Raw genomic sequence first — 23,884 nt, forward strand, 5'->3', positions numbered from 1 at the left:
TCTTGCAAACTTTGTTTGCAACCGGCATTAAAATACAATGGCAGTTCTTTAACGGGTCTTCCGGATATTGCAGAAAATGCTTCGTCAATTTTACTTTGGATTATCATTGCAATGAGAGCACATGGTTCAAAAGTTCCAGCAGCAGAGGCGGTTTTCCCACCCTGCCCCTGGAATATGGCATGTGGTACAGGCATTTTGAATCACAGCTTGTTTCAGGTGGGTATTGTTATCTGTTTTCTATTGGAGGACATTTAGGCTTGGGGGTGCGGCGGGGTGTTCAGTCACTTACCCAGGTTCACTCACCCAAAAGTTTGAGTTTCTACATCCAGTCTTTTGACTGATTGGTCTCATCTTTGATTATTATTGAAGATTAATGCTACATTGACACAGATTGATGATGAGAGATGAAGGGGATGTTGAAGAGATAGAAAGCAAATAGAGAATGAAACATGCTTGACCAGAGATGGTAACATAAACCCTGTCCATGGTGCCCTGTTGTCTTGGGTGCTGCTGTGTTTAGGTCAGGAGCAGTGGGAAGTCTGGAGCCATATGGGAGCCACACAGCCACACAGATGAGGCAGACTCCTAAGTGGGGCCACTCTTGGCATGTCCATGTTGAGCTCAGCAGCAATCAGACCTTGATGAGTTGAAATACTGAAAAGGAAAGTTCTAGGTTGCTCGTCATCATTTAATCTATGCACCTAGTCCTTGGCATTTCCTATTTCCTGCTTTGGGCTGAAGCTGGACATTCTTTCCCAGAATCCTTTGTGTCAGTCAATCCTTTTGGGATTCAAAGAGTTGTGGGAATGGTGACCTTAGTTCACATCCACATTCCACTGGGAGAGCACAAAGCTGGGGCCCTCTCTGCTTCCAGGAAGTAAAAGAGGCTGTGAAAGAAATGTTGTCAACCAATGTTCTTACTACAGAAAGCCAGGAGAGGTGCTGTTCATCCTTCCAGCTCCAAGTGATGAGAATTTAGGAAATAAATAAATTAGGTAACTTATAGGCACATGTGATAAACTCTCTCTCACCAGGATCTGATAGACTAGTAGTTAATACAATTTTTGCATAGCTTGCATTTCCTGATAATACAGATGGATCTGCTATTAAAATTCCACTTTCCTTGTAGCAAAGTTAACTTTTTGTTATTCTAGAATGGCAAATTGAGTCAGTGAAGTTTCGGGAATCACACACACATCAGGTAATGCCATAACAAAAGTCCTTTTTGCCTGCAGTATATTTTCAGGACAATGAAACCATTCAATCATTGCCCAGAATGATAATTATCTTTTTGGACACATGACCTCATATTCTGAATCTATTAAGCACACAAAATCTGAAAATGAGTGGTATTAGTGATTCTATTGAAATGGATGCAAGGGAACTGAAACAAAATAAAGCCAGCTTTAGTTCTGTAATCCCCGAAAAAAAATACGTGCTAAGAGGATGGGTGACTTAGGACACTTAGACAAGAAAAACCATCATGGAAAAATAAAACAGTAGATGCATATGTCTTTTGCCTTACTAGATGTCTGAACTTCATTGCTTCAGGGCACATCAGCTTGGGGTAGAGGTGGGGAGGCAGTTGACTCAGGTGTGGGTAACAATTGTGATGGCCTATGACCGAATTCCACAGTAAAGTGATTGGTACCCCAACCTCTCCTCTGCTCTTTCTGTTTTTTGTAATCATCCTAGATAGACATTAACATTTTCTGCAGAAGCCAACTGACAGAAAGATCAGCTACATCAGAAACAGCTGCTTCCAGTAGTGTCACCTTCATTCTAGGGGCAACTTCATCCAGAGTCTTAGAACACCATTTTTTAAAGACCCAGGTGCAAGTCACACCAAGGTGGGGTGTATTAGAAGATGTGAGGCCTTCCAGTGTAACTTTCACAAACCTTCTTCACTGACACAGACCCATTGGTGATCCAGGTAAGAATACAGGTTACTGGCATCTCTCCAACATAAGTCAGCACTCTGCCTTTCTCCAACATTCTCTGCAGAGAAACGTGAATCTAAATTCATACTATATTCTTCATATGAATCTCCATGTCCATGTCCTGGTCCTCACATTCCATGGCTCCAAAGGTCATTGTTTTTCTTTCTCCTTGAAGGACTAGAAGTGGATTATCAGGCAAATTGAAACCTTGGGCAATTCCCAGAAGTTCTAAGGTGAGAATGCTGATAAAGTGTCTCTACTGTCCATCTTTTACCCCTCTCATGCCCCTTACCTCACCCCCCTGGAGACCTAGATTAAAAATACTTCAGAGCAGGAAACCTGGTTGATGGATTGATCAATCAACCAACAAGTATTTATTGAGAGCACCTAATTCTTGCTCAGCAAATGCTGACAGGAGCAGATGGTGCAGTGACAGGTAACAGAGGACTCTTCAAAGTCAGGTAGAGGACTTGAAACTGAGGCTCAACTCACCGTGTCTTCATTCAAGAGACAGCAGTTGAACACCTACACACAAGCTGCACAGCATGCTTGGAAATGGGAATAAAAAGGGCAGATAGACTTCTATCCCATGGAGTTTATAGTTTATCAGGGTAATAATTCTTTTAAGCACTTAAAGTTAATGTGCACTACGACTGGAAAACAGACTGCTTAGGCAGCTTACGGTGGTCAAGAAAGTGGGGACATATAAAGTTGTTTTAGCTTTTTGAGGCCTGGAAGGATACAACCACACAGTGACTGGGTAATGTGATTTTGGGAGCAAGATAGATTGAAGACTGGAGAGTGAGTAGCATCCTCCCAAAATTCACGTCCTCCCAGAACCTCAGAATGTGAGATTAAGTGTAAATAGGGTCTTTGCAGATTTAATGAAATTAAGATGAAGTCATATTGATTTAGGGTGGGTAATAAATCCATATATCCAATGACTAGTGTCCTTGTAAAGACACAGACACAGACAGAGGTAAGAAGGGCAGATATCAGAGTGATATGGCTACAAGCCAAGGAATGCCAAGAATTTCTGGCCACCAGCAGCTGCTTGGAGAGTTGTATGGAATGTATTGTTTCCTAGAAACTTTGGATGGAGCATGGCCCTGCCAACACCTTGATATCAGACTTTCAGCCTCTAGAGCTACAGGAGAATAAACTTCTGTTGTTCTAAACCACCCAATTTGTAATAATATGTTATAGCAGCCTTGAGAAATGAATGTAAGACACAACTGACTGGAGTGAAGAAGATTCCTGGTTAAAGCATATGTGAGTGCTACCATGAAAAATGAAGGCCAAGGTGAGAAAGAATGGCAGGTTTCTATTTGTATGGTTGTGTACAAGATAATAGCTGGCCCTAATGAAATAAACAGAATATGTCTTTTACAGCTTGTTTTATAATAAACAAACCACCTAAAGAGCCTGAAGAGACAAAGATTAAACTTCTCAAGCCATGTCTCCGTTTATGGAACAGAACAAAAAAGAGTAAGCAAGGGAGAAAGCGAACGAGTTACTGACAATATTCCATTGAACTCAGTAGATACTTATCAAGCCTTGCCTATTTCATACCTCTAAGGAATGCACAGTGCGAGTTGGGGGTAAAACTGGAGAATTTCAATCCAAGGGATATAGGCAAAGATTGAAGTAAGCTGAATGAATAGAAACAGTGAAGACAAAAAGAAACAAATGTCCCAGTCTAAGGATGATTAGGATGTCTTTGCAGAGAAGATGACATCTGTAGGGAGGATGAAAGGATCCTTTAGGGTTGGACAGAAGGCAGAAGGGCAGAAGAGAGAAGAAAGCCCAGAGTATACCATCGTATCTCAACACTCCTTGAATAGTCGCTATGTCTAATCTGGTGCCTCGTATAGCACAAAAAGGCACACAGAAATGGTGGAGTGAATAAATGAATGAACTAATGAAATGACCCAGAAGCCAAGAGAGGACAGCACTTTCTTAAGGAAGAGGGGATAATGAACATTGTAAAAAGCCAGAGAGAGGCTGAGAAAGACAAGTATGAATGTCAAGAAACGAATAGGTCAATAGAACATTGAAGAAATAGGAGCTTAGGAGAAGTCAGAGGCAATTCTTAGCAGTTGAGAAGAAAGGAGTGAGCCACGAGGAAGAAAACTTGTGCTGATGAAGGCTCAAGGAGTACGGCTGAAAAAAAAATATGGGAGAGAGGTTAATAAAGAGTGTTTGTGAATTAACACTGAAACAGAAATTAAATACCACATGTTCTCATTTGTAAGTGGGAGCTAAACATTGAGTACACATGAACACAAAGAAGGGAACAATGGATACCAGGGCCCACCACTTGAGGGTGGAGAGCAGGAGAAGGATGAGGATCAAGAAACTAACCATTGAGTACCATGCTCATTACATGGATGACAAAATAATTTATATGCCAAAACCCTGCAACATGCAATTTACCCATGTAACAAACCTGTACTTGTATCCCCCAAACCTAAAATAAAAGTTGGAAAGGAAAAAAAGAGTGTTAGAGAGGAAGATTGTGTCTGAAGGTAAAGGATAAGGAAATTTGAGGATGCTGGAGACAGGAGTCATACAGTTTCTCAGGAGCCAGGGGTGGAAGAATAAATGAAATAACCAACATGTATTGAGCACCTACTATATGCCAGGCACTAAACTAGCTATTTTCAAATATCTTTCTGTTTAAATAATCTGGAAGCTACACTTCATGGGAAGTGTTAGTTTTAGAAAGAATAATGGATTTCTCTCTAATGATGGGAGTAGAGGAGACAAATTAATTTTATAAGCAGATGCGTTGAAAGAGGTATCTTTTCACTCATCAAGTATCTACTGGGGACACCCTCCGTGCTGGACACTGTATAAAGGGCCTCAGATATATCACCTAATGGGAACCTTAGAGCACCTCTAGAATGTTCTATCATGGTTCTCATCTTAGAGACAAGGATTTCATAGATAAGCTCTGTGAAATCTTTGCCAAATTATTTCAACATGCAGGTAATTACTGGTAAAATGATTCAAAGCTGAGTATGTCTGCACAAACAACTACATATGTCTCAGCCTCAGTTTCTACATCTGTATAACTTTTCCTCCCTTGGTTGTTGTGAGCTTGAAGCAAGGAGAAAGTGCTCACTAAAGGACAGTTCTTGTTTTTAATCTTACTTTATTCCTTTGGAATGAGGCCATTGGGTCCTCACTACACCCTCACCCCTCTACCAACATTCCCCATTCTTTTCAGGATTGAAGACGTCCTGGAGCCCCCAAACAGGTGTCAGCAGCATCACCACGTCAGATCAATCCGTAAGCTTGGGCAGGAGATGTCCCAGAATAGAAGCCATGTTGGGAAGGCAAGCTAAATACACAACATGACCCAAAAGCAAAGGGCGTCTCTGAAAGGGATAATGCAGACCGAGACAATAGTTTCACAGATCAATAGGAAACCTTTAAAGGTCCACTGATGAGCTAGACTGCAGGGGTGCTCCTCTTCTATAAAAGGAAAATAAAAAGGATCAATAAGAAATGAAAACTGATATTAGATGACTGTGATTTACTTTCTGCTGCCAAGGGATCTTCTCCAAGCTGGGTCTCTGGTCAGACTTGTTCATTCCCTTCCAATCCCCTATGATGAGATCCCAGGGTGGTGGAGTAAGATAAATAGACATGGAAACAGTCCCCAAAAATGGCTGCAGTAAGGCCATACAGCATACCTAACATATCTACTGGTTAGCATAAAAACAAATAAGTTGTCTGAATGCAACGTGTTGGGTGTAGGAGGAAAAATGTATGCCTTAAACCTCAACCCATCACCCCTCACTCTTCAATCTGTACTTATGTCTGTGTATCAGTAGTGTGGCGAATTCTAAGTAGTTTTCTGGTGCATTTTAAGGATTCATCTACCAACTCTGTGATCTTGGGCAAATGCTTTACCTCTCTGACTCTCAGTTTTCTCATCTATAATTATGTCAACATTATCAAGATAAAATAATAGAAATGATTATTGTCACCTTCCTCATCCCTATCATTATCACCCCATCACTGCCCCAAAAACTAATGTCAAAATGGCTGAATGCCCACGCGGCTTTATAGGAGGAGATTTAAGAGCCAGAAAGACCAAATTTATTAGTGAGGTTGTCTTGAGCAAGCTGTGAATCTTGTCTGATCTTCATGCAATTCATCATGGACTTGGACAACATCTTTTCTGGTTATTACGAAGACTGGAGAAGACACGTACATCCCTTAGCACAGTGTCTCCTACATAACGAGGACTCAGTATGGGTCCTTAGTCTTTGCCGTAACTCTAGTCTGTGACAGTGTTAGACTAACTTCTTGGTGAGCCCATACTGACCACTGGGAGTCCAAGTTGACTCTGAGAAAACCAAAAGAAAGGCAAATAAAAGGATCTATTTGTGGGAGGGAGAGGGGATGGAAAGCCACATAGTCTGGTTCAGTACGAGATTGAGCGGGGTCTGGGCAGTTTCAGCCCCCCTGGAGAGAGAACATCCCACCACTGCTACCTCTCCTCCTTTCTCCTGCTCTAGTGCAGAGCACACGGCTTCGCCCCTCAGCTGATTGGGTGCCTGTGGGCAGTGCAAAGAGATGTAGGGCTTCTCCTTCCAGCACACAGCACTGGCTACTGGGGGGTTTCTGTCTCCCCCACCCAACCACCTCCACCCTCACCTTGCTGCTGGAATTCTGGGCTCCCTGCATTCATGGTGCAGGATAGCAGGGGCCATGGATCAAGATGACTCCCCTCCTGCCATATGTACTGATTCATTCAGCACTAACTGAGCCCCAGCTGTGTGTGCACATCTTGCTGGACAGCAGGGGACACGAGGCAAATGAAACAAAGTCCTTACCCTGAGGCCATACTACACTGAGCAGTAATCTCGGACATCACAAACTCTCCCCTCCTGGTTTCGTGTTCTGCAGTATCTTCTTTCCCATGTTATACTTGGATTTTACCCCTTCCTCTTGTCTATGTTGCTCAGTGGCCAGTTTTCCCCAGTGGAGGCTGGGGACATTCTCTTTCTACATCCCTGTTTATCTCTACTCTGAATAAGTCAATATGCAAAAGTCTGGGTGTCCAACTCATCCCTCCCAGAAGGGATTCTCTTTAGCCTGACAGCCTATTATACTTGTTGTGGGTGGCCTACAGTGTGTCTGGTGAGGCATACGCAGACTGTAAAAAAGAAAAAAAAATGGGCAGGCCAGACCTTTTTTCCCTACTATCTGACTAATAAGAGATTCTTTCACTATAATATTTCTTCTGCTATTCTAATTGTTCTTACCACACTCATTGCTTGATTCCTCTGGGTTCTCTTATATCTCCATTTTGAATTCTCTTGTAGGCCCTGTGTCTTCAGTAAGTGTTTGCATTTTGAACATAAAAAAACCTCTGTGTGTCCATTGCTTTCTCCTCCACTTTTCTTTTCTTGACACGCTAATTAGAAGTGGGAAAGGGACTGACATCTGTTGAATGCCTCTATGTGCTAGATGTTATAAAACACTTCCATGGATCTATCTCATGTAGGAGAAATTAGCCTCATTTTAACAGCGAGGGAACTGAGGAGAGAAAGCTTCAACCATGTGTTCTAGCTCACACAGAAGAACATGAAAAGCCTCCAAGACTTCATGCTATCTGTCCCTTGAAATGTACACATGTGGCTGACATATGCAAACACATGCAAACCCAGGCAGTGGGCCCATGTGACATTCATTATAGAAAGTGTTTCTTTAATCATCTCTCATTCCTGACTCCCACTGAGGTCCTCATAATGGGTTTAGAATTACTGTCTTCTAAGTGATTCTGTGTGCAAAGTTGTACAATGAAAAGGGTACAAATTTGAGCAAATCTAGGGCAGAGAGTAGACCCAGAATGGCTGAAATCAAATCCCAATTCTTATTATTTGGGTGACCTCGGGTTATGGGGATAACAGGAACACCTTCCTCATAGGGGTCTTTCCTCCTTACTGCCTTCTCCTGAGGACTGAGGGTGAGGATTATTTAGGTAGGTGTGTGTAAATCACATAAATCCTTGTTTAGCCCATGGTAAAGCTATCCAAATGGACAATGTTGATTTTATTATCTGTAGTCTTGTTGGCCTTTCCACTTGTTAGCCGTAAGACCCTTGGATACCTCTCTTGACATCTCCGAACTTCATTTTTCCTGTTGGTAACACAGGGGTAATACTTCCCACATCAAACCTTTGCTGGGGACCTCTGATCAGATAAGCCATGTAAAGACACTAACTCAGGGACTTGGTCGTAGCAAGCGCTTTCTTGCTTAATACATGCCAGTTCCCTTTTCTCCGAGAGAGCTCAGAGCACTGCTATTCACTTAGGATCAATGGAAGAAGCAAGAAGAAGAAAACAAAGGAAAAAACAAACACTGGGGGCTACATCACGCTGAAGACCAGCTTCCTGAGGGCAGTTCCTACCAAAGAGTCGTCTGTCCTGAGTAATCAACTGGAGTCCCCCCCACCCCTTTCCCAGGTGGTCCCCCAAACTGGTTGGTGGGTAGTGCTGCAGATGTGGCTTCCTTATGGGCGATGGTGTTGATGGAAAAGATAATTCACGCCTGCGTTGAGCTCTCTCTGAGTCACTCCAGAGCCCAGTGATGAAGGAAGAAAACACCCATGATCAGTACCACATTTCCAGATTTCATTATAATTTTTAATTCTTCAATGTTGTTTTGAAGAGCAGCATCAAGCATGCATAAGTTTTTGGAGACAGAGAAAAATGTAAGCAGCCACCCTTTGAGTTTGGACTTGAGGACACCCCAGATCCTCTGAGAGATCTGTCTCCTTCCAGAAGCAGTGAGGTGCACTGTTGCTGTGACATGAGAGAGTCCTGCCCCCATGCTCTCTGGAGACTGAGGCTCTCCCTGTTTTATGCAGTTGGGCTCTCTGGACATCATGTGCTTGAGTTCTGCATCTTTTCCCAAATTCTACTCTATTCACTCTTATAATCACCAAGTTCTGTCGATATTATTACTCAAATGTCTACTTGTCTCTTTATGACTACCACCCTTTGCCAAGCAAGCTCCCCTGTAGGAGATCAACGACAACAATCACCAGGCCTCCCAGCAGCCAGATGGAGCTATTCAAAATGTAATGTGAGCTGGGCACAGTGTTGGTGCACACCTGTCGTCCCAATTACTAGGGAGGTTAAGACACGATGATCCCTTGAGTCCAGAAGTTCAAGGCCAGCCTGAGCAACATAGCAAGACCCCATCTCTTTAAAAACATTTTTTAAAGTCAAAATGTAATGCGAAACTCACTCCTCCCTGTCGATCACCTTCATTATCTTCCCATTGCTTCCCAGGCATCAAGTCTCTGCCCATCTTATAAAACCATCTGTGTTCTCATCCTCCCTCACTCCAATTCAGCTTTCCAGGCTTCTTTGTTTCCCCACATATGCAAATATTTTGTATATTCATGATCTCTTCATCTAAAACATTCCTGGAGCCTGGACAGCTCCTCCCCAAGCCCTTCATGGGCTGGTTATTTTAATTCACACATATCTTGGCTTACCTGTCTCCTACCCAGAAGCCTTCCTTGAGAAGGCTACCTCAGGATACTGCTTTTTCAATTGCCAATTGCTATTCCAATTCTCTCATAGTCACATTATTTCTATCTGCAATGTGATTATGAATGAATTTGATTATTTGCTAGATTTTAGTCTATCTTCCCCACATCACTGAAAGCTCTGTGATGTTTTGTTCGCTTCTGAATACCCATTACAGATGGCACATAGTAGGCACTTAATAAACGTGTGTTGAATGACTGTACAAATGACTGCTGTGAAGTCATTTGGTAGGCAGGCCGTTCTTTTCCCTGTTTGTATAAGGGTGAGGGTGGCTTTGTACACCCATGTGTGCATTTTTGAGAATGGAGGAAGGATATTCCGCAGCTTGGATTGTTCCCTGCTAAAACCCTTCAAGGGCTCCCCATTGCCCCTTGGCTCAGCTCAGTTTGCAAAGCTGTCCAGGAACTGATTCTGCTTTCTTTCCTCCCCCTTTTCTCCCATTTCATTTTTCTACTCCTTCATTTGTGGCCTGTGTATAAGTATATGGATGCCCACTTGGGCTGGCCCCTTCTGTTCTGAATTCTCTACCTTGCTGACACCAGGATCATTTCATGTGAACCCCCCTCCAGAGAGCCTTGTCTGAGCCTCCATTTCATCCTTTTGGGTGAGCTGGGTACCCTCTTTTTGTGCTCCCTGCACTTTCCCCCTTAACCCATAGTCTCCCAAATGGGACAACTCGAACTTCTTTTGAGTAATTTGGAAAAAAAATTAATATATTTATTTTTTAAAATTTATACTTTTGTTCACTTTACAAGTTGCATAAAATACTAGCATGCCATTGCACATGTATTCATTTTAAAAGTGGGACTATAAAGGTATGTAGAGAGTATAGGTTCAAAAATGTATTACAAGGGTTCGTGATCAAAAAGGTTTGGAGAGCATGATGACGTTATACTTTTCATACTGCATGGCATTTGTCTGGATTTTGTCTGTCTCTTCAAGATCTTTCAAGGAACTCTTGCGAGAAGAAACAGCATACACAGCCGCAGGTCCTTGAAGGTGATATGGGGATGGTTTTAGATGGTGCACAAAAGGAAGGTGGCTAATGCCTGCTGAGAACTCATTGCCCTTTGAATTCTCTTTTATTCTTCCTCATTTAAATAATGGGGGCTAAAAGTCTCAGCTGTGTGTCAATATGTTTCTAATATCTCTGGGTACCACTTGCTAGTTTCCCTTTATAATAGGGAGAGCAACCTTTAGGCTCAAGCCCTTGAAAATGCCTCTTATCGATATAACCAAAACCCAACAATTCAGCTTTACTTTCATTGCTCCTTTCCATTTGTGGTCAGTAATACTGCTATGATATTTAAAACAATGTATAATTTTTCTCTTGCTAACCATGCAGAGTTTCTTAAAATAAATTTATTTATAAAGAGTGAGTAAATTTTTTAAAATAAGCAAATTATAATACAGGTGAAACCAGATGTTTCAATCTCACGTCAGTTTGTGTAACACAAGGGCGACATAGTCAACATGACCTTTGAAACATAAAGACCCTGTAAGATTGTTTACTCTGGCCATGGCTAAATGTGTGACTATTGCAAAGTTCTTCTCTGAATCTATTGTAAAAGGGATAAAAATACTTACTCAATAGAGTGTTTTGAAGATGAGCATTAATATATTTAAAGACACTTCCCAATGCCTGCACATGATAATAGATATATGTTTATGCAATGAGCAAGTGCATGAGTAAGAATGGAATAAATCTGGGTAAATAAGTCAAGGAACCTGGATCCTCCTTAAAAGTCCCAACCTTCCTAGCTGGAACGAGTCAGACTCTGGAGAGCCCCATTCTCTCCTTCACTAGAGTCCCATTTTCACAGTCATTTGACATTTACCCAGGAGACCTGAGAAAGTTAATGAGTTTTGCCTAGTCCCTTAATTCTCCTTTGGAGTGATTAGTGTGAACAGACAATGGAATGTGCATGAGACATGGATTGATTTTGTGGCTCTGCTGGAATTCTATTAGAACTTCACTCTCCATTTGAGTAGTCTCTACATAAAACTTCTGCCTTGGAAGCTGATGAGCTCCCCATACAAAGAAGTATTCAAGACTAAAAGAGATGAACACGTGACCCAAGCCCTGACTTTCTGCTTCTCTAAGAAACATTATGTTCATCATCCTGAAAACAAAGACACATTTAAGGGCATCTTGAACCAAGTCTTGAAAGCCTATTTCTAGAAGCTGTGTGTAGGCTATGCAGACATGACTTCACAGGCCAGTGTGCAGTTGCATCCCTATCTAGCACTTAACAGACACAGCTATTTTACTTTTATTTCAAATTGAAAGCCATGTTTTTAAGAAGTCAAACCACCTAAGACCTTCTAAAAGAAAGCAAATGAACTTTTTCTCTCCACATTGTTTCTCATTTTTTTAGTAGTCTATCCAGCTTCTTTCAATGAGAGCTGGATTCCAAAAGGCAAATGTGAAAACTTCCAGGGTTCCCAAGAAACAGTGTCACTTCTGTTGCATCGTGTTGGTCAAAACAATAACAGGAACAGCTTTGATTCAAGGGAAGAAGACTCCTTTTCTTGATAGAAGTAGTGGCATGAGTGTCCAGGAATGGGAGGAATTGTTGGTAGTTGTCTAGGTAGATAATCTAACACACACACACATATAATCCAAATCATGAAATGTAGGACTCACTTTTGCTAAACACCAGGCTCTGCATTAGCATCCGTCACACCTGATTTCTTCAAGGAATGTCTGTGGAGACTCCATAGGATCTCCAAGGATAAGGACCTCACGTCCTTCCATTTTGCTTTCATTTCCATTTCCTTTGGAGACAAACACAAAAGAAAGTGGTTTCAGATCACAAGTACTCATGTTTTTGTGTGACTGAAAGGAAGGCCTTTGAGTGTCTGCATGTGTACTTGCGCATGGCACGTGTTCGTGCACCCATGTATGTGTATGTGGCAGGGAGATGAAGGTCATTTCAGACTTTATATTCAGATCTTGAGCTATCCTGTGATGTCTTGTTCTCAATTCAGCTTTTCCTGTCACTAACCCTTTGCCCAGACCATCCCTCACGCATGACTGACCTGCCTCGTGCACAAAACCATGTATTTGCTTTTCTGCAATTAGCAGATCAAGGTTCACCTGCTTTATGCTCTTCATAACGATTCTTCTGGCAAAAACAAGTCCAGCATTCTTGACCCTTCTCTATTCTGAAAGATGTAAGAAAACGGATAGGAATTTGCTACATATAGATCAGGTCATTGAGGCAGAGGAGAGAGGCTGTGTAAAGTTTCAGATCTGGAAAAGAGAAGGCCATGTAGCTATTTGTCAGAATTTCTTTTCTGGCTTTACTTCCCAAAGGGAGATTTCTATGGGTTTGTGGGATAAGATGAAATGGGCCTTCTGTTAAAAAAAAAAAGAAAAGAAAAAAAAAAAGGGTGGTGCTGTACATAGAGAATAAAATATTGGCCAGGAGCGGTGGCTCACACCTGTAATTCCAGCACTTTGGGAGGCCACGGAGGGCAGATCACTAGGTCAGGAGTTCAAGACCAGTCTGATCAACATGGTGAAACCCCACCTCTACTAAAAGTACAAAAATTAGCCAGGCGTGGTGGCAGGCACCTGTAATCCCAGCTACTCAGGAGGCTGAGGCAGGAGAATTGCTTGAACCCGGGAGGTGGAGATTGAAGTGAGCTGAGATTACACCACTGTACTCCAGTCTGGGTGACAGAACAAGACTCTATCTCAAAAAAAAAAAAAAAAAAAGTAACAAAATAAAAATAAAAAGTTGAAGAAGAATTTGAGAATAAGATGACAACATAAAGGAATTGTTTACATTTGCATATTTATATTTGGTTTAACTTATTTTTGGCAGAAAATATAAGCACTAAAATGACTGTAACACAGTTCAGTGTCCTTAGCAATATTTTCTCCTTATTACCTCCTCAAGGCTTCATCTGTCAGAATGTAGCCAACATCATTTAACCAAAAGGGGGAAAATTTTCTATGTAAGTCAATACATGTATTACTCCATTCATCAAATATAGAGATCACTTTTTAAACACTGACCCTTAAGAAACAGTACATTTGTGATTGCAGAAACCAGTATAATCTCCCTCAAATTGCAAGCAGATATTATAAAGTGAAAACCACCCTTCGAAAATAAACCCTGATCAATGACACGAAAAGGTGGTTCTTTGTAAAGATCAACAAAATTGGCATACTTTTAGCTAGACTAGTCAAGAAAAAAGGGAAAACTCAAATGACTAAAATAATAAATGAAAGTGGGGACATCATTACCAACCTTACAGAAATAAAAAAAATTAAAAGAGAATACTATGAACAGTTGTATACCAACAAATTAGATAACTTGGATATAACAAATTTCTAGAAACATGCAAACTATCAAAACTGACAAAAGAAGAAATATAAAATCAGGATAGACCTATAACAAGTAAATATATTGAGTCAATAATTAAAACCAACCAGCAATCCAAAGCTGAGGATCACATGGCTTTATGGTAAATTTTACCAAACATTAAAAAAAAAAAAAATCAGTTCTTCTCACAACTTACAAAAAATGGAAAAAGAGGGAACACTTCTCAACTTATTCTGAGGCCAGTATTACCTTGATGCCAAAGTCAGACAAACAATCACTATAAAAGAAAATTATAGATCAATATCCCTTGTGAACACTAGTGCAAAAATCCCAACAAAATCCTAGCAAACCAACTCCACCAGCATATTGAAAGAATTATACATCATTACCAAGTGGAATTTATCCAAGGAATGCAAGGTTTGTTAAAAATCAATTGATGTAATACATTATATTTACAGAATAAAGGGAGAGAAAGCCACAGGATCATATTAATAGATGCAGAAAAAGAATCGGACACGATCCATCACCTTTCATGTTGAAAGCACACAATAAACTAGGAATAGAAGGAAAATTCCTCAATCTGATAAAGAGCTTCTATTTAAAAAAAAAAAAAAAAAAAACAACAAACAACTAATGTCATACTTAACAGTGAAAGACTGGACATTTTATTTATTAGAAACAGTATACTGATGTCTGTTCTCTCTACTTCTGTTAAATATTATACTGGAAGTTCTAGTCAAAGCAGTTAGGTCAGAAGAAGGAATAAGCACCCAGATTGAAATGAGAAGCAAAACTATGTCTATTAGCAGAAGACATGATTTTATGTAGAGAAAATCCTGAAGAATCTATAAAAAACACTATTAGAGCTAATAAACAAGTTTAGGAAAGTTGTAGGATACAAGATTAATATACAAAAATCAGTTCTACTTCTACACACCAGCAATGAACAATACAAAAATAACATTTCAAAAACAATTACATTCACAATAGCAACAGAAAGAATAAAACGCTTGGGAATAAATTTAACCAAGAAAGTACAAGACTTATGCACTGAAAACCACACACACTTTTGAAAGTAATCAAAGATGACCTAAATAAATAGAAACACATATTATATTAGTGAACTGGAAAACTAGAAAATATTGTTAAAATGACAATAATTAGTCATTGGGGATAATTAGTTCCCAATTAATCTACAGACTTCGTATAACTACTATCAAAACTAACTGCTTTTCTTTTTTTTTTTTTTTCTGCGCAAATGGGCAAGTTGATCCTAAAATTCATATGGGAATGCAAGGAACCCTGAATAGCCAAAGGCCAGATGAATAACAAAGTTGAAGGACTCACACTTTTAATATTAACATGTAATACAAAGCTACATCAATCAAACTTAGTGGTACTAGCACAGAGATAGACATATAGATCAACAGAATAGAATTGAGAATACAGAAACAAACCTAAATATACATGGTCAATTGATTTTCAACAAAGTAACTGAGATCATTCAATGGAGAAAGAACAGTCTTTTCAACAAATGGTACTGGAACAATTTGCCATCCACAGACAAAAGAATAAATTTGAACCTTCTACCTTACACCATATACAAAAAACCTGAAAATGGATCAAAGACTTAAATATAAGAACTGAAGTCATAGTATTCTTAGAAGGAGACATAGATATAAATCTTTATGACCTGGATTATGTTATGGTTTCTTAAATATGACACCAAAAGCACAAAAAACAAAGCAGGAATGGTGGGGGAGGAAAGGGAAATGGTGCCACCAGTGCTCTTGGCCTTGGCTGGCTCTTAGGCCGCCCTTAGCACTCATCAGCTTGCTTCACATGTTTGTATGTTATCCTCATGTCTTTCTTCTCACTAGACCATGAGTATCTCCATTCCAGGCACCATCTTCTATTTAGTTCAATAAAAATTTATTAAGTACACACTTCATGGTTAGCATTGAATATAAAAAGGTAATTATAATGATGCATAATAAAAACAATAATAATAAAAATGGTAGATGCTAATACACATTGAGAGCTGGTTTTATGCCAAAACCTTTTCTAAGTACTTTACATATATTGGTTCATTTTGCAATTACGTTGGTGATTGCAAAATGAATTAATATTGGTAATCAAAGCAAAGTTGGGGTATATAATAGGTATTACTATTAGCATTATTCTTGTTTCCATTTTACAAATGAGGTAACTGAGAGGTCAAGATTCTTGCTTGAGGTCCCATAGCTAGTAAGTGCAGAGTGAGGACCTGAAGACCGCAGTCTGATTCTAGGCCCCGTGATCCTGCTCTTGAGGCACTTAGTAGATATTATCTTCTTCATTGAAGTCCCCTAGCACCCCTGGCTCCTTAAACAGAGGCAGACAGCAAGCAAGTATGGGACTGCAGAAAATAAAACGTGTGCATCCTAAATTATCAATCTTCAAAGAAGATCAAGAAGTTAGAGGGTAGAGGCTGGCTGCTTTATTAGTAAATATATAAAACACCATCATTCTGTTAAATTGATCATGAGATCTGAGATTATTATAATCTCTTACCACTAGACTGCAAGCTCCAGGAAGACAGGAACTCTTTTTCTTTAACTGTTTCAATTTTTTTTTTTTTAAATTGCTGTCTCTCCAAAACCCAGGACAGTATTAAGTCTTTATGAACATTTATTTACTATTTCTTGGGTAAATATATAAAGGACAACATGTACTGAATGCTTACTATACATCAGACCTTGATCTTAGTGGGGTTCAGGTATTTATTAACTATTTTCTCACAACAACATTATACGGAAGGTATTCTTTTACCATCTCTATGATTTAATAGAGAGGGAATAACTGAGGCACAGATAAATTAAATTTCAGATCTATTCAACCTGAAATTGTTGGAGCCATCACCCAATCCCAGGCCATTTGAAAAAAAGCACCTTCACTGGTTTTTTTGTTTGTTTGTTTGTTTGTTTTGTTTTGTTTGAGATGGAATCTTGCTCTATCGCCCAGGTTGGAGTGCAGTGGTGTGATCTTGGCTCACTGCAACCTCCACCTCCCGGGTTCAAGCAATTCTCCTGCTTCAGCCTCCCGAGTAGTTGGGATTACAGGCATGTGCCACCATGCCTGCCTAATTTTGTATTTTTAGTAGAGACAGGGTTTCTCCATGTTGGTTAGGCTGGTCTCGAACTTCCAACCTCAGGTGTCCCACCTGCCCCGGCCTCCTAAAGTGCTTGGATTACAGGTGTGAGCCACCATGCCCAGCCACACCATCACTGTTAAACAATAACTTTATAGCCACATTATGAAGATGAATGCAAAACCTGCAAGATTTGGAAGCTGAAACAGGGACTGTCAGATTATGTGATGAAACTGCCAAAATTATGGCAGTTGGTGTTGTCCCCAGATCCTCAGGGGTACATGTTCACTGTCTCCGCTTGCCTCAAAATTGGTATAGTGTTGTAAAGCTTCCAGCTAGGGTATACGGAACATTCAAAGCAGGACTGTTGAACGTTTGCTCAACATCTCTATTCTTGTGTCTCATCTTTGAGGTCTTAAAGGGTGAGCTTCAGCTTTGAGAAGTGAATGGTTTCCTAGTTTGGTTTGTAGGCTCCAGAATGCACCAGGAGGAGCCTGTGAGGCCCTGATGGAGGGGTGGATAGTTGTTTTCAGTATCTTTATTACTCCCCACATCCAATGGTCTAGGTTCCATTTCTGTTGTTGAATTATATTATGTACTTAAGATACTGAAGGAATTAACCCAAAAGGAGGAGGAGGAGGAGGAGGAGGAGGAGGAGGAGGAGGAGGAGGAGGAAGAAGAAGAAGAAGAAGAAGAAGAAGAAGAAGAAGAAGAAGAAGAAGAAGAAGAAGAAGAAGAGGAGGAGGAGGAGGAGGAGGAAGAGGAGGAGGAGGAGGAGGAGGAAGAGGAGGAGGAGGAGGAGGAGGAAAATGTGAGTGCATGAGAGTCTAACATCTTGGTGTCTCCATAAAAATGGGTAATTTGGCACTGTCCACCTTGTTATGTTGTGACTTCTTACATAAATACTCCCATCTTGATATTTCATTGGTGTCAAAGATTTCAGGCTGTGGAGTTACACTTCCAGGGTTCAAATACCATTTCTATTTAGAATTTGGACAACTTATTAGACATCTGTCCTTAGTATTCCCATGTGCTAAATGGGGCTACCCTTCATAACTATGGATCATTTATTGTACAAGTTCCCGGAATCATGGGCAGGCCATGATAAAGTTGGTACAGACTATAAATAAGTGTCATTGATTATTTGTGGTAGTCAGAGGTATGGGAGCTTGATATAATTACAACACTCTCAGAGCACGTGAGAAAAACTGATAGTATTTGCTCCTTGACTTGGGGGTAGAGTTTTGTGTTTGCTTTTAAAGCACTGGGGAGAAGATGTCACCCCTTTTGTCACACTGTTCTATATCCTTCCCCCTCTTCAGTGTCAGTTCATTTGCAACATCACCCTTGGTCAAGCCATGTATTTAGACTCATGGAAGGGGATACATGCGGGCCTATAAATGATAGGTACACAGCCTAGGTACTGAGTTTAGCTCTCTCCTGGGTCATGCCCTGCCCCAGCCTGGCTCCCTGAATGACCACATACCTCTTCCTAACATCAGTCCATATCCCCATCACCCTGGCCAGAGCGCTTTGTCTGAGCTCGCCTTGTCTGTAACAGAGCCAGGTCATCTTCCATGGGTCACCAGCAATTTCTGGTCTCGAGTGTGCAAGTTCCACATTGCCTGGGGTTGCTGCTGTCACTCTATCTCCGTATTTCTCTTCATCTCTCTCTGTCTGTCTTTCAGCTGCTTGACTGGAAGACAACACTCCAAACAGCATCCCAAACCAGCCCTTCAACTCACCAAAACTTCCCTCCTAACTTGTTATTACTCTTTTGTTTCTAACTCTTGCATTCTTCTCAAGCATAGGACTTTACACTCTCGTAGGACTGTCCTTCCTATCTGAAGCAAACATCCCCAACCCACATTTGTATATAACATGTGATGATTATAGTATCTAAAATGCATCAGAGCTGACTATGGGGCAGGCACTCTTATTCACAAGAGTGCTTGCAATTGTCAGAAAAATTGTAACACTGAGACAGTACTACCTCCATTTTATAGATATGAACACTGAGGTCAGGGAAGGAAGCAACATGCCATACAGGGCCAGAAAGAGGTACAGTAATCAAAGCCGGAGGTGTTTGACTCAGAAGCCAATACTCTTTTCTCTCTCCCAATATTTCCTTTATGGACACTGAGACCACCATTAACCATCTTCCCCATACGACCATTTAAGAATGACTTAATGGTATGGGGTTCCTTTTGGGGGTGATGAAAATATACTGCAATTAAATAGTGATGATAGTTACATAATTCTGTGAATATACCAAAAAGGATTGAATTGTGCACTTTAAATATACATTTTATGGTATGTGAGTTATATCTCAATAATAATAAAAGTAACCCATTTATACTCCTATACTCTAATGACTCAGCAAAGTTAGAGAGCGAATGTGAATAATTCATCACCTCTGATGGCTTTCCATCACAGTCAGAAAAAGTCCAAATGACTTTCAGACATTTAGCAGACTCTGAGGGTGCCCGACCCTTGTCATCCAGCACTTACCCTTCCTGATCACACCTGCCCAGCAGTATCTCACTGTAAACACCTGCCACTCCTCACCTGGGGATTGTGCCTTCTTCAGAAGAGCCAGGAAGTATAAATAAATTTATACTTAATTTATACTTAATGGGTGGAGGAGTAAGAAGCCCACTTCTCCTCTCCAGAGGAAGCAGGGTGAGATGTGCTACGGACAGCCCCCATGGGATTGAGCCCCACATGGTAGCCCAGTCAATAACACACCCTTAATTGGAATCTTTCCCCTCCCTCTCTCACTTCTCACTCTCCTTACTGTGCCCTCCCAAATAGCTATTTGTATTCAAAACTTCATCTTGTGGTTTTCTTCCAGTGAGACCCAACCTAAGACAAGGCTTTTTTTTTTTTTTGACATAGCTGCCACCTATCTCTTTGACTTTATCTATAATTTGCTTCCTACCTGGCTAGGTTACACCCCTACTGAACTTTTTTCCCTTTCCAACACGCCAAGTTCATTCCTCCCTTAGGTCCTTTCCACTTGCGCTTGGTCCTTTTTGCCCATACTGTTGTACCTTGGTGGCCTCTTCTTGTTTTGTGGCCACAGCTCAAATGTCACCCTCTAAAAGAAATCTTTCTTGAACTCTGCCTAAATAATCTCAGAGCACCATTCCATACCCAACCAGATCTCATTTGTTACTCCAGTGCATCTCCACATAGCAGTACGTGCTGGAAGTTTTTGGTTTGCTCATCTAGCTATACAGTCTCCACCTTTCCCCACCCTCTTCTGTGCCCAGGGAGGCTGATCCTTATGGACTGCAGTAGTGGGTTCCCTGAATCTCAGGCTTCCAGCTGGATTTAGCTGAGGGAGGGCAGTCAGGCAACAGGAGTACGAATCAGAATAATGATGTCCCCAGTCCCCTTCCTGCTGGGCTGCCATGGATTAAGGACATGCTGCTTCTGAAGGTTGGGTTTGAATCAGGTGGTCCTTTCCTTTAAGCCTGGGTCTGGTAACAGCTCCCTGCAATTGCTAGCTCTGGGGTACTGCACCATCCTTCCTTTGTTCACTGTGAACCTACTCACACCTTTATAAATAGTCCTGTATGAAATTCTCCTTAATGATTCGATTTGTGCCTTGGGTTTAGTAGCATGTGTGTGTGTGCGTGTGTGTGTGTGTGTGTTTGTGTGTGTGAGAGACAGAGAGAGACAGAGACAGACCTAGCTGTTAAAACTCACAATTAAATTGTTTTATTATTTTCAGCATTTACATTTCTGTTGTCTAACACCTTCTACAAGAATACAAGCCCCACAAAGGGAGACACCTGGTATTCCTTGTTCACAGCATGACTGTATTCTCAGTAGCTGAAACCACGCTGGGCATAGATTAGTCACTTAATAATTTTTTAAAATGTCTAATGTATTTATTTGGAAATTTTTAGCAAAGAAAAGCTGACATGTTGCTAATGGATCAGGTTACCTACATTTCTTGGGGTGACCCTCTTTTTCTAACCCTGTTGCAGCTTCCAGGCAACGAGGTTTTCTGAGTTCATGCTTTTTTTTTTTTTTTTTTTCTTTCAATCCCTTTGGCCCTGGATGCTGTGACACTGGGTTGCAAATGAGTTTTTCTCTGGCATGGATTCAGCTGTAAACTCCTTCTATTACAGGTTAATAAAACCTAGGAAATTACCTCCGAACAGCCAGAAATACGTTGTGGGAAAATGAGGAGACAGTTGAGAAATAAGGATTTGAGTTTTCAACATTTATGTTGGCTTTCACTCCTAATAAATATTTAAGTTAAATTGAATTTTACTTAACTTGATGACTATTTAACTTTAATAGTCATTGTTTATAGCAGTATTTTCAGCAAATTTTTAGTTAAGACTCTTTGGCTCTTAACTGAAATGCATTATCAGAAAACACCTTTCTCTTTCTACTATAAATTTATAACTGGAAGTTTACTCATGTAATTGTCGTGTGAAGCCAATTTCAGTTGTTTTTCCTTTGTAGAAAAACAGATGGAAAAGAACTCCTTTGCATTTGGAATTTACTTGGTAGGATTTACATCATAGGATTAGTTGGAAATCACGTAGGCAGAATGGTGCCCTTTTCCCAAGACGTCCATGCCCTAATCTTCAGAACCTGTGACTTTCCTTGGCAAAGAATTAAGGCAGATGAAATTAAGGTTGTTAATCAACTCAATTTAAAATAGGAAGATTACCCTGGATTATCCAGGCAGGTCCAATTCTAATGACAAAGGTTTTTAAAAGTGGAGGAGAGGGCAGAAGAGGAACCACAGAGAGATGTGATGTGAGAAAGACTCAACCCACCATTGCTGGTTTGAAGATGGAGGAAGGGGCCATGAGCCCAGGAATCCAGGTAGCCTCTAGAAGCTGAAAAAGGCAAGAAATGGGTTCTCCCGAGAGCCTTCAAAGGAAAGCAGTCCTGCTGACACTTTGATTTTAGTGAGACCCACGTCAAACTTCTGACCTCCAGAACTGTAAGATGATAAATCTGTTGTTTGAAGACACCAAGTTTTTGGTAATTTGCTACATCAGCCATAAAAAAACTCCTGTTGAAAGTTAACTGCATTCTCCCCCTAGAGGGGTAGCCATAGTATCTCTCTTCCACACTAGATATCTTTATTTTTGCATGAAATTTCAATCCAGCAAACATGAGCACAGAGTCACTTGGGTACACTTTTAAGTTTCCATTAAGTCATTTATTTTACAAGTATATAGAACATTCCAAGTATTCCCATCAAAATGGGAGGTGCCCATAAATTAAAGTCGATTTAATCTTTCAATTCCCAGCTCTTTTGCAAGAAGCAAAGACGAGAAAAAAAAATGCAAGCACCTAACATTGTGTTGAACATGGAAAGAATATAGACATGCAGCTCTTCACTTTTTCCACTCAGCAGAGGTGGTGAATTGCAGTACCAGGGGTTGATAGCCATGAATAAGATTAGACCTGAATTGTGAGGGAAATAGTAGACACCTAGAACAGTATGTTATTTTGAAATTTCATTTTCCTACTTCTTGCTTTCCTGCTTCCATGGTGTAAAGGGAGCTTGTGCTTCTTGACATGTTCCAGCTAGCTGAGACGCTCCGAGTGCGCCAAATGACTCAGTCTCTGGACTACTACCAAAGTTTTTTAGGATTGAATCCTGCTCTTATTTTCTAAGGAACAATGTTTAACTGGTCTCTGTGGCATGGTGTCAACTGACATCACCCTTTAATTGCAGATATGTCACGTTAGACTATCCCCAGTATTGAGGGAAGGATCCCAAGGCAAGTTAAACATTAAGATGGAGGCTGTGGGCACATTTTTTCACACTCCTGGTCAAGGGGAGGGCCCATGTCATGAGGATAGGTATATGTTGAGCCCTCTCAATCTGACCCCAAAAATGCTAAAGCAAGTCACATTTATTAAACAGCTATGCAGCCAGCCAGTATGAAAATCCCTCTGGAGGGTACATCATTTTGCATTAATCTATTTTAAGCAACTCTTGTGAATCAGATAGTGCTCAAAACATACCAAGCTCAGTTCACACCAAAAAGTGTTTTTTTTATTTCTCTTTGTGATTATGAATGTATGTACAATGAATTATGAGACTCAAAATAAGTATTCCCATATGATTGCTTAGGGATTTTGAAATTTAATATCTACATGGAAGATGATGAAGTCATCTGCCCAGTGGCCTCTGAGTGAGCAAGGTCCTGTGAAATAGATCCTGCTCAAACTTGTTTTTAGTACCAGGAGACCAGGAGTGAATACAGGGAGAGCTGACCTTTGTACGGGTCCTTTATAGAACTGTTGTCCAGATCTGATGTCACACAAAGTCACTAGTTGGCCCCAACTTCTGTTTTGCATGAAGAACAACACCTGACTTTATTATCTTAAAATGATGAGAGTTAGTGATCTCTCATACTTGTGAGAACTGAGGGAGGGGATCTACTGAAGGACCCCGGGGAGGTCTTACAAGGCTCTCTACTTCCTGGAGAATGAAGCTAACCAACCTGTAGGAGCCTTCAGAGAGGTGTGGAGACAAAAGCGCATCAACAGAAGACTTACTACATTGCTATTGGGGGTCTTTGGATTTTCCTGAAAAGAGAATTTAGTTCTCTGGCTGAGGGGTACACATTTTCCCCCTTTATGGGCAGATATACAGAAGAATGTAGCACAGAAGTCAGCTCCAAGTAGAAAGCCAAGAGGGGAAAATCAAGAAAGAGTTTATGAGCTATACATGGAATTAGGGGTATGGCGAGAATCAGACAGCAAAATGGCAGACGAGGAAGTGTCCATTTCAAGAAGGTTTTCCAAGACGTGCACAATGTGCACTGGACTAATTTAAAACAGCCTCTTTACTGTGAGTTTTTTTTTCTCAGTCCTATTCTGATGCCCATGTGTTGTTAGCTCTTT

At 40.7% G+C, this 23,884-nt stretch overlaps 1 long non-coding RNA gene across 11 annotated transcripts in view; it reads right to left on the reverse strand.

The window, feature by feature from the left end:
- LOC102142342 (uncharacterized) overlaps nucleotides 1-23,884 on the reverse strand; it is a 107,769-nt gene that overhangs the window by 66,931 nt on the left and 16,954 nt on the right. For 5 of the 11 annotated variants that reach the window (XR_010583982.1, XR_010583985.2, XR_010583983.2 and 2 more), the window contains one exon: nucleotides 12,168-12,298. This is a non-coding gene — a long non-coding RNA (uncharacterized lncRNA). Of the gene's footprint in view, nucleotides 1-8,583; nucleotides 12,299-23,884 lie in introns of those variants that run through there. The other 6 variants (XR_012428714.1, XR_012428715.1, XR_012428716.1 and 3 more) reach the window with 2 other exon arrangements.

This window comes from Macaca fascicularis, chromosome 20, assembly GCF_037993035.2.
Source record: "Macaca fascicularis isolate 582-1 chromosome 20, T2T-MFA8v1.1".
In the NCBI taxonomy this organism is placed as follows: domain Eukaryota; kingdom Metazoa; phylum Chordata; class Mammalia; order Primates; family Cercopithecidae; genus Macaca; species Macaca fascicularis.